The sequence below is a fragment of the Triticum dicoccoides genome, chromosome 7B (assembly GCF_002162155.2).
Source record: "Triticum dicoccoides isolate Atlit2015 ecotype Zavitan chromosome 7B, WEW_v2.0, whole genome shotgun sequence".
NCBI classification, from domain to species: Eukaryota; Viridiplantae; Streptophyta; class Magnoliopsida; order Poales; family Poaceae; genus Triticum; species Triticum dicoccoides.
This window is the reverse complement of record NC_041393.1, coordinates 122,881,954-122,891,644: the sequence shown is the minus strand read 5'-3', so window position 1 is coordinate 122,891,644 and position 9,691 is coordinate 122,881,954. Positions and strand designations below refer to the sequence as shown.

Here is a 9,691-nt window from a genome sequence, read left to right as displayed (position 1 = left end):
TGTCTATGGTTAGGAAACTTAACCATCTTTTATTCACGAGCTAGTTAAGTAGAGGCATACTAGTGACACTATGTTTGTCTATGTATTCACACATGTATTATGTTTCCGGGTAATACAATTCTACCATGAATAATAAACATTTATCATGATATGAGGAAACAAATAATAACTTTATTATTGCCTCTAGGGCATATTTCCTTCAGGTGCGACCATGGAAGGACGGTGGTTTGATGTAAAACCAGCCTGCCCCATCTGTGACAAAGGTGAGGGAGCCGAAGGTCAAGCTCTCTCCTGGTGGGAGGTTGCCAGACATGATGGACAACACCATATGATAAAGAATATGAACATAATTCTTAGAAATCTTGCATCTATGTTCCTTTGAAACGATGCTCAGCGTAGGAAAAATCCCATATATAAAAATCCTACAAAATTGTAAACCAAATAAGCCCTAAAAAATACAAAAATGCTAAAATTCAGATTTTTAGGCATGGTAAATCTAACGCTTTCCTATGGAAAATTATGTTGATGGTAATTTTTTTAGTGAGCATGACAATCCCTAGCAGAAACACTTAACATGATGGCGGAAGTTGCTTCGCGCCAACCGAAAGGGTATCTGGCAAAATTGGGTGGATTCCCGCACATATGGAGGAATTGGGCTCACGGATGCGGGACCCCACAATTTTTTTTCTGGGATGGCCCGATTTAAAGCATCCGTTCCTATCGGGGATATGAAATGGATCCCGCAAACCGGCGGTTATTATAATGGATGGCCCGATTTACAGGATCTGCTAGCACTTCGAGCACGCCATGGCCGCCGCGGAGCTCGAGCTTAGGCAAGCGGACACCGTCGACGTCCAGGACTGCTGGCTTACGGATCGGGACAACACAGACTTGACGATGGCGAGGCTCGAGCGGCTGCTCGAACGCCGGCCGGAGCTGCTCAACAGCATGCTGCTGAGGCAGAACCCGCATGACATCCAGGCGTGGTACGAGCGGGCCAAGATCTTCCGCAAGGACCCCACGAGACACGCCGTGACCTACTTGGAGGCCGTCAAGATCGTGGATCCGGCGAAGGCGACGAGGAAGCCTCCGCACACGCTCTGGCTAGCGCTGGCCAAGATTTATGACGACCGTGACAGCGTCGACTGCGCCCGAGACGTCCTCCATAGAGCCACGCAGGCAAACTTCACGGCGGCGGAGCATCTCGCCGCGGTTTACTGCGAGTGGGCCAATATGGAGCTGAGGCACCAGGATCCCTAGAGGGCCATCGATCTCATCCGGCAAGCGACCACGCCACCATCGATCGAGCCCATGACGCGCGCCGCTACTGCCGGCAGCGAGGACGTTCGGGCGAAACTGCACCGGTGTCTCAAGTAGTGGCTCATGTACCTGGACCTTATGACAACACATGGGTCACTCAAGTCCATCTGCGCCGTCTACGAAAAGATGCATGACCTCGACGTCATTACGCCATTACTGGTGCTGGACCACGCGACCCTGCTTGAGCAGCACAGCCGGTTCGAGGACGCGTTCCGTGTGTACGAGCGAGGCGTCAAGTCCTTCAAGCCCCCACAGGCCGACGCCATATGGGAGGCGTACCTGACGAGGTTCGTCCAGCGGCACGGGAAGAGCAGGCCGGAGAGGGTGCGGGAGCTGTTCCAGGCAGCCATCCTGTAGTCACCGCCGGAGAGGAAGAAGGCCGTGTACCTCAGATACGCGAGGTTCGAGGAGCATTTCGGCCTCACAAGCTGCGCAATGAAGGTGTACGAGGACGCCGCGAGCGCCGTCCCCACCGGCGACAGGCTCGGCGTCTACGAGGTGTACGTCATGCGGGCTACCAAGCTCTACGGCCTTCTGAAGGCGAGGGGCGTGTACCGCCGACATTCGTCGGCGGCGGGCTTCCTGACGAGGGTGCGAGGGCGATGTGCGTCGGGTTCACCGACGTCGAGATCGGGCTCGGCGAAGTCGCGCGTGCTCGAGTGCTGTACACCTACGCGGCGGCCTTCACCGATCCCAAGGTTTGCCCTGAGTTTTGGAAGTGGTGGAACGACTTTGAGGTGCTGCACGGCGACGAGGGTACGTTCAGGGAGATGCTCCGTGTGGAAGGACGATGGCGGCCATTGCCAGAGACGGAGCAGGGGCGCGGGGTGAGATCTGCACCAAAGCCGGCGTGGTGGAGCAGGGGCTGCGCCCGTGCGCCGGCCAACGTTTCGACGGTGCTCAGCAATGCAAGCGGATATGTCTAGTGTAGTTGCTTCTTTTTTCTCCTTGTCACTTGACATGACACGTTAGTTGTGTTGTCCGGTTCTAGTATGTGCTATCTCCAGATCGTTGATGTATCATGTATGTACTCACATTCTTGAGCACATTTTTGCGTGAAATGTACTCCCTCCGCACTAGTGTCAAAAACGTCTTAAATTATGAGACAGAGGGGGTACTGTTTCGAGTTTGTTTACTAATCTTCAAATTTCGCATGATCAGATGATTTTGGTTTGGGGGGGGGAGGGGTGTCATTGCTAGTGAATGGGTCTGGATCGCCGTCACTCCCAAGGGATCTCCATTTTCATCGAAATCATTGACCGCCTCACGCCCAAGGGCTGCAAGGGGGTTGGTTGTCAAACGGGTTTGGCGTCGAGGTCGATGTCTCCGTTAGTTGGTCCTGGTTCCCTCACCGCGCCTGTTGTGTGGCGATCTTCGTTGTGTTTCTCTGGAGTTGTAACTGGGCTACCATGGTGGCCTGCTTGAGGGCCCTCCATGGTTCATATGTGGGGTTATTTCCTAGTAAGGGTGTGTCCAGCACCCACAACGCCCTGTTTGTGATCTTTGATGATAGTTGGTGTCATCGTTGTTCTGACGAGGCTCAATGTCCCGGCCCCGAGAGTCATGAACTCCTGAGAGTCCGGCAATGAGGATGTTGGAACCGATGGGGTTCCGCCAAATTAGTGTGGAAGACGTGGTGCTGATGGAGTGATACTTAGTGGCTCAGAGGTTGGGGGGCCATGGACGATGGAACCACGCGAGTTGTCCCGGATCCGTTGGTGTTGGTGACGATTGGAGTCATAGTTGGTGCTGAAGATCTGCTGCCCGTTGAGCCGCCCGAGGCATTCATGAGAACCTGCTCCAGGGAGATGGCCTTTAAAGGTTCGTCACCATCCTGGTTGGGGTCGTTTTTAGGCTTGCACCCGTCTCCTCGCCTACCTCCGTCTGCTTAATGAAGATGATGCTAGGCGCGGTATCATCGCCGTCTTTTGTTTTCGGAAGTGAGACGAGGGTAGCAAAGCTCAGATACGACACACGGGCGTGCTAGTTTTTTGTTGTAAGGTCGATGCAACTTTTTGAACTCAAGGCCGGAATACGAACTTCAGTCGTGAAGTTTGTCGATGCGAGGTAGTCGTCCTTTTAAGCCCGAGGCCGGTGGTATTGGTGACATGGGCTCTGATGGGAGCATGCCTATGGCCAGATAGGGCGGTGGAACACAGAGTCGAAGATCGCCATAGAGGTCGATGATGAACCTGAGCGACCCGAAGAAGGTGGTGCGACCAGGGAAGGATGGTGGTTTGATGTAAAACCAGCCTGCCCCATCTATGACAAAGGTGAGGGAGATGAAGGTCAAGCTCTCTCCTGGTGGGAGGTTGCCAGACATGATGGACAACACCATATGATAAAGAATATGAACATAATCCTTAGAAATCTTGCATCTATGTTCCTTTGAAACGATGCTCAGCGTAGGAAAAATCCCATAGATAAAAATCCTACAAAATTGTACCCCAAATAAGCCCTAAAAAATACGAAAATGCTAAAATTCAGATTTTTAGGCATGGTAAATCTAACGCTTTCCTATGGCAAATTATGTTGATGGTAAATTTTTTAGTGAGCATGACAATCCCTAGCAGAAACACTTAACATGTTAGCGAAAGTTGCTTCGCGCCAACCGAAGGGGATCCGGCAAAATTCGGTGGATTCCCACACATATGGAGGAATTAGGCTCGCAGATGCGGGACCCCACAATTTTTTTTGGGATGGCCCGATTTGAAGTATCCGTTCCTGCCGGGGATATGAAATGGATCCCGCAAACCAGCGGTTATTATAATGGATGGCCCGATTTACAGGATCCGCTAGCACTTCGAGCACGCCATGCCCGTCGGCTCGAGCTCAGGCAAGCGGACACCGTCGACGTCCAGGACTACTGGCTCACGGATCGGGACATCGCAGACTTGACGATGGCGAGGCTCGAGCGGCTGCTCGAACACCGGCCGGAGCTGCTCAACAGCGTGCTGCTGAGGCAGAATCCGCACAACGTCCAGGCGTGGTACGAGCGGGCCAAGATCATCCACAAGGACCCCGCGAGACACACCGCGACCTACGTGGAGCCCGTCAGGACCGTGGATCTGGCGAAGGCGGCGGGGAGGCCGCCGCACACACTCTGGCTGGCGCTGGCCAAGATTTACGACGACTGTCGTAGTGTCGACTGCGCCCGAGATGTCCTCCACAGAGCCATGCAGGAAAACTTCACGGCGGCGGAGCATCTCGCTGCGGTTTACTACGAGTGGGACAATATGGAGCTGAGGCACCAGGATCTCGAGAGGGCCATCGATCTCATCCGGCGAGCGACCACTCCACCATCGATCGAGCCCACGACGCGCGCCGCTGCTGCCGGCGGCGACGAGTTCGAGCGAAACTGCACCGGTGCCTCAAGTTGTGGCTCATGTACCTGGACCTTGTGACAACACACGGTTCGCTCGAGTCTAGCTGCGTCGTCTACGACAAGATGCACGACCTCGGTGTCATCATGCCATTGCTGGTGCTGGACCATGTGACCCTGCTCGAACAGCACAGCCGGTTCGAGGACGCGTTCCGTGTGTACGAGAAGGGCGTCAAGTCCTTCAAGCCCCCACACGCCAACGCCATATGGGGGGCATACCTGACAAGGTTTGTCCAGTGGCACAGGAAGAGCAGGCCGGAGAGGGTGCGGGACCTGTTCCAGGCCGCCATCCTGCAGTCGCCGCCGGAGAGGAAGAAGGTCGTGTACCTCAGATACGCGAGGTTCGAGGAGGATTTCGGCCTCACGAGCCGCACAATGAAGGTGTACGAGGATGCCGTGAGCGCTGTCCCCGCTGGCGATAGGCTCGGCGTCTACAAGGTGTACGTCGCGCGGGCTACCGAGCTCTACGGCCTTCTAAAGGCGATGGACGTGTACCGCCAGGAGATCGTCGACGGCGGGCTGCCCGACGAGGGCGCGAGGTTGATGTGCGTCGGGTTCGCCGACCTCGAGATCAGGCTTGGCAAAGTCACACGCGCTCGGGCACTGTATGCCTATGCGGCGGCCTTCACGGATCCCTAGGTTCGCACTGAGTTTTAGAAGCGGTGGAACGACTTTGAGGTGCTGCACGGCGACGAGGGTACGTTCAGGGAGATGCTCCGCACGGAAGGACCATGGCGGCCGTTGCCAAATATGGAGCAGGGGTGCGGGGTGAGATCCGCACTGACGCCGGCATGGTGGAGCAGGGGTTGCGCCCGTGTGCCGGCCAACGTTTCGACGGTGCTCGGCAATGCAAGCGGATACGTCTAGTGTTGTTCTTTCTTTTTCTCCTCGTCACTTGACATGACATGTTAGTTGTGTTGTCCGGTTCTAGTATGTGCTATCTCCAGATCATTGATGCATCATGTATGTACTCACATTCTTGAGCACCTTTTTGGGTGAAACGTACTCCCTCCGTACTAGTGTCAAAAACGTCTTAAATTATGAGACGGAGGGAGTACTGTTTCGAGTTTGTTTACTAATCTTCAAATTTCGCATGGATCAGATGATTTTGGTTTTGGGGGGGGGGAGCGGGGTGTCATCGCTAGTGAATGGGTGTGGATCGCCGTTGCTCCCAAGGGATCTCCATTTTCATCGAAATCATTGACCGCCTCACACCCAAGGGCTGCAAGGGGGTTGGTGGTCAAACGGGTTTGGCGTCGAGGTCGACATCTCCGTTAGTTGGTCTTGGTTCCCTCACCGCGCCTGCTGTGTCGCGACCTCCGTTGTGTTTCTCTCGAGTTGTAACTGGGCTACCATGGCGGCCTGCCTGAGGGCCTCCATGGTTCATATGTGGGGTTATTTCCTAGTAAGGGTGTGTCCAGCACCCACAACGCCTTGTCTGTGATCTTTGATGATAGTTGGTGTCATCATTGTTTTGGCGAGGCTCAATGTCCCGGCCCCGAGAGTCATGAACCCCCGAGAGTCCGATAGTGAGGATGTTGGAACCGATGGGGTTCCGCCAAATTAGTGTGGAAGACATGTTGTTGATGGAGTGATACTTAGTGGCTCAGAGGCTGGGGGGCCATGGACGATGGAACCACGCGAGTTGTCGCGGATCCGTTGGTGTTGGTGACGATTGGAGTCATAGTTGGTGCTGAAGATCTGCTGCTCGTTGAGCCGCCCTGGGCATTCATGAGAACCAGCTCCAGGGAGATGGCCTGTAGAGGTTCGTCACCATCCTGTTTGGTGTCGGTTTTAGGCTTGCACCCGTCTCCTCGCCTTCCTCCGTCTGCTTAATGAAGATGATGCTAGGCGCGGTATCATCGCCGTCTTTTGTTTTCGGAAGTGAGACGAGGGTAGCAAAGCTCAGATACGACACAAGGGCGTGCTAGTTTTTTGTTGTAAGGTCGATGAAACTTTTCGAACTCAAGGCCGGAATACGAACTTCGGCCGCGAGGTTTGTCGATGCGAGGTCGTCGTCCTTTTAAGCCCGAGGCCGGTGGTATTGGTGACATGGGCTCTGATGGGAGCACACCTACGGCCAGATAGGGCGGTGGAACGCGGAGTCGAAGATCGCCATAGCGGTCGATGACTAACCTGAGTGACCCGAAGAAGGTGGTGCGACCAGGGAAGGACGTTGGTTTGATGTAAAACCAGCCTGCCCCATCTGTGACAAAGGTGAGGGAGCCGAAGGTCAAGCTCTCTACTGGAGGGAGGTTGCCAGACATGATGGACAACACCATATGATAAAGAATATGAGCATAATCCTTAGTAATCTTGCATCTATGTTCCTTTGAAATTATGCTCAGCGTAGGAAAAATCCCATAGATAAAAATCCTACAAAATTGTAAACCAGATAAGCCCTAAAAATATGAAAATGCTAAAATTCAGATTTTTAGGCATGGTAAATCTAACGCTTTCCTATGGCAAATTATGTTGATGGTAAATTTTTTAGTGAGCATGACAATCCCTAGCAGAAACACTTAACATGTTGGCGGAAGTTGCTTCGTGCCAACCGAAAGGGGATCTGGCAAAATTGGGTGGATTCCCGCACATATGGAGGAATTGGGCTCGCAGATGCGGGACCCCACAAAAAAATTTCTGGATGGCCCGATTTGAAGCATCTGTTCCTGCCGGGGATATGAAATGGATCCCACAAACCGGCGGTTATTATAATGGATGGCTCGATTTACAGGATCTGCTAGCACTTCGAGCACGCCATGGCCGCCGCGAAGCTCGAGCTCAGGCAAGCGGACACCGTCGACGTCCAGGACTGCTGGCTAAAGCATCTGGACAGCACAGACTTGGCGATGGTGAGGCTCGAGCGGCTGCTCGAACACCGGCCGGAGCTTCTCAACAGTGTGCTGCTCAGGCAGAACCCGCATGACGTCCAGGCGTGGTACGAGCAGGCCAAGATCTTCCACAAGGACCCCGCGAGACACGCCGCGACCTACGTGGAGGACGTCAGGACCATCGATCCGGCGAAGGCGACGGGGAAGCCTCCGCACACGGTCTGGCTGGTGCTGGCCAAGATTTACGAGGACCGTGGCAGCGTCGACTGCCCCCGAGACGTCCTCCACAGAGCCACGCAGGCGAAATTCACGGCGGCGGAGCATCTCACCGCGGTTTACTATGAGTGGGCCAATATGGAGCTGAGGCACCACGATCCCGAGAGGGTCATCGACCTCATCCGGCGAGCGACCATGCCACCATCGATCGAGGCCACAACGCGCGCCGCTGCTGCCGGCGGCGAGGATGTTCGGGTGAAACTACACCAGTGTCTCAAGCTATGGCTCGTGTACCTGGACCCCTGATGACAATGCACGGGTCGCTCGAGTCCACCTGCGTCGTCTAAGACAAGATGCACGACCTCGGCGTTGTCACGCCATTGCTGGTGTTGGACCACGTGTCCCTGCTCGAGCAGCACAGGAGATTCGAGGACGCGTTCCATGTGTACGAGCGGGGCGTCAAGTCGTTCAAGTACCCGCACGCCAAGGCCATATGGGAGGCGTACCTGACCAAGTTCATCCAGAGGAACGGGAAGAGCCGGCCGGAGAGGGTGCGGGACCTGTTCCAGGCGGCCATCCTGCAGGCACCGCCGCAGAGGAAGAAGGCCGTGTACCTCAGATACGCGAGGTTCGAGGAGGACTTCGGCCTCGCGAGCCGCGCGATGAAGGTGTACGAGGACGCCGCGAGCACCGTCCCCGCCGACGACAGGCTCGGTGTCTACCAGGTGTACATCGCGCGGGCTACCGAGCTCTACGGCCTTCTGAAGGCAAGGGACGTGTACCGCCATGCGATCGTCGGCGGCGGGCTGCCCGACAAGGGCGCGAGGGTGATGCGCGTCAGGTTCACTGACCATGAGATCGGCCTCAGGGAAGTCGCGCGCGCTCGGGCGCTACGCCTACGCGGCGGACTTCACGGATCCCGAGGTTTGCCCCTGAGTTTTGGAAGCGGTGGAACGACTTTGAGGTGCTGCACGGTGATGAGGGTACGTTCAGGGAGATACTCCGCGTGGAAGGACCATGGCGGGCATTGCCAGAGATGAAGCAGGGGTGCTCCGGCCAGCGATTCGACGGTGCTCAGCAATGCAAGCGGATACGTCTAGTGTAGTTTTTTCTCCTCTTAATTAACTAGACATGACACGTTAGTTGTTTTCTCCGATTCGAGTATGTGCCATCACGTTTCGGAAAAAATAAGTACTATGTGCTATCTCCAGATCGTTGATGTATGTACTCACATTCTTGAGCACCTTTTTTGGGTCATATGTATACAGCATTACTACCTCCGTCCTAGTTTATTGGTCCCCATAGTATTTTGTGTCAAACTTTGACCATTGATTTAACTAAGTAAATAATAATGCATGTCAGCAAAAATTATAGGGTTCGAATAACTGCCACATGTGTGGCATGGACGGGAACCTGCCCGCACGCCTCGTGTGGCATGGACGGGAACCGGCCCGCACGACCACGTCCGCGCGCACAAAACCACGGCCCGCACGTCCGGTGCGTGGCAACCCCGCCCGCACTGCCCCGTCCGGGCCACACGACCCGCTGCCCACACGACCCAGCCATTCTCGTCCTCCGCTCGATCGCCTCTCTTGATTGCCGCCATCGTCCCCCACCTCTCGACCCCTACCTCCGTCGCCGGCCTTCTCTGGTTGCCATGGCAACCAGAGCAGATCCGTAGGGCAAACCCACCGCAAACCACACCCCAACCCTTCCCACCCCCAGCCCCCTACTCCAACCAGCCCTTCAGAGACGATCAGCTAAAATCAGGTGAAAATCTCCCTATCTCATCCTTCTCATCCTTCAAGCTGAAAAATCTCCCCGATCTTGTACTGGATCCATGCTATAGGGGGGTGGCAACACCAGTAGTTCTGAGATCCAGTAGTTTTGTGATCTTCGTGTTGAGCTTAACTTAAGTTTCTAGTATAATTGATGCAGGTAG

The 9,691-nt window shown here is 54.9% G+C and overlaps 3 pseudogenes; all 3 read left to right on the top strand.

Annotated features, from left to right (window-relative positions):
• The first annotated feature begins 211 nt into the window (after positions 1-211).
• Positions 212-2,251, top strand: LOC119338722 (annotated as a pseudogene).
• A 748-nt stretch (positions 2,252-2,999) lies between these two features.
• LOC119338721 lies at positions 3,000-5,601 on the top strand (annotated as a pseudogene).
• Positions 5,602-6,056: 455 nt separating this feature from the next.
• Positions 6,057-8,854, top strand: LOC119338720 (annotated as a pseudogene).
• Positions 8,855-9,691: the final 837 nt, after the last annotated feature.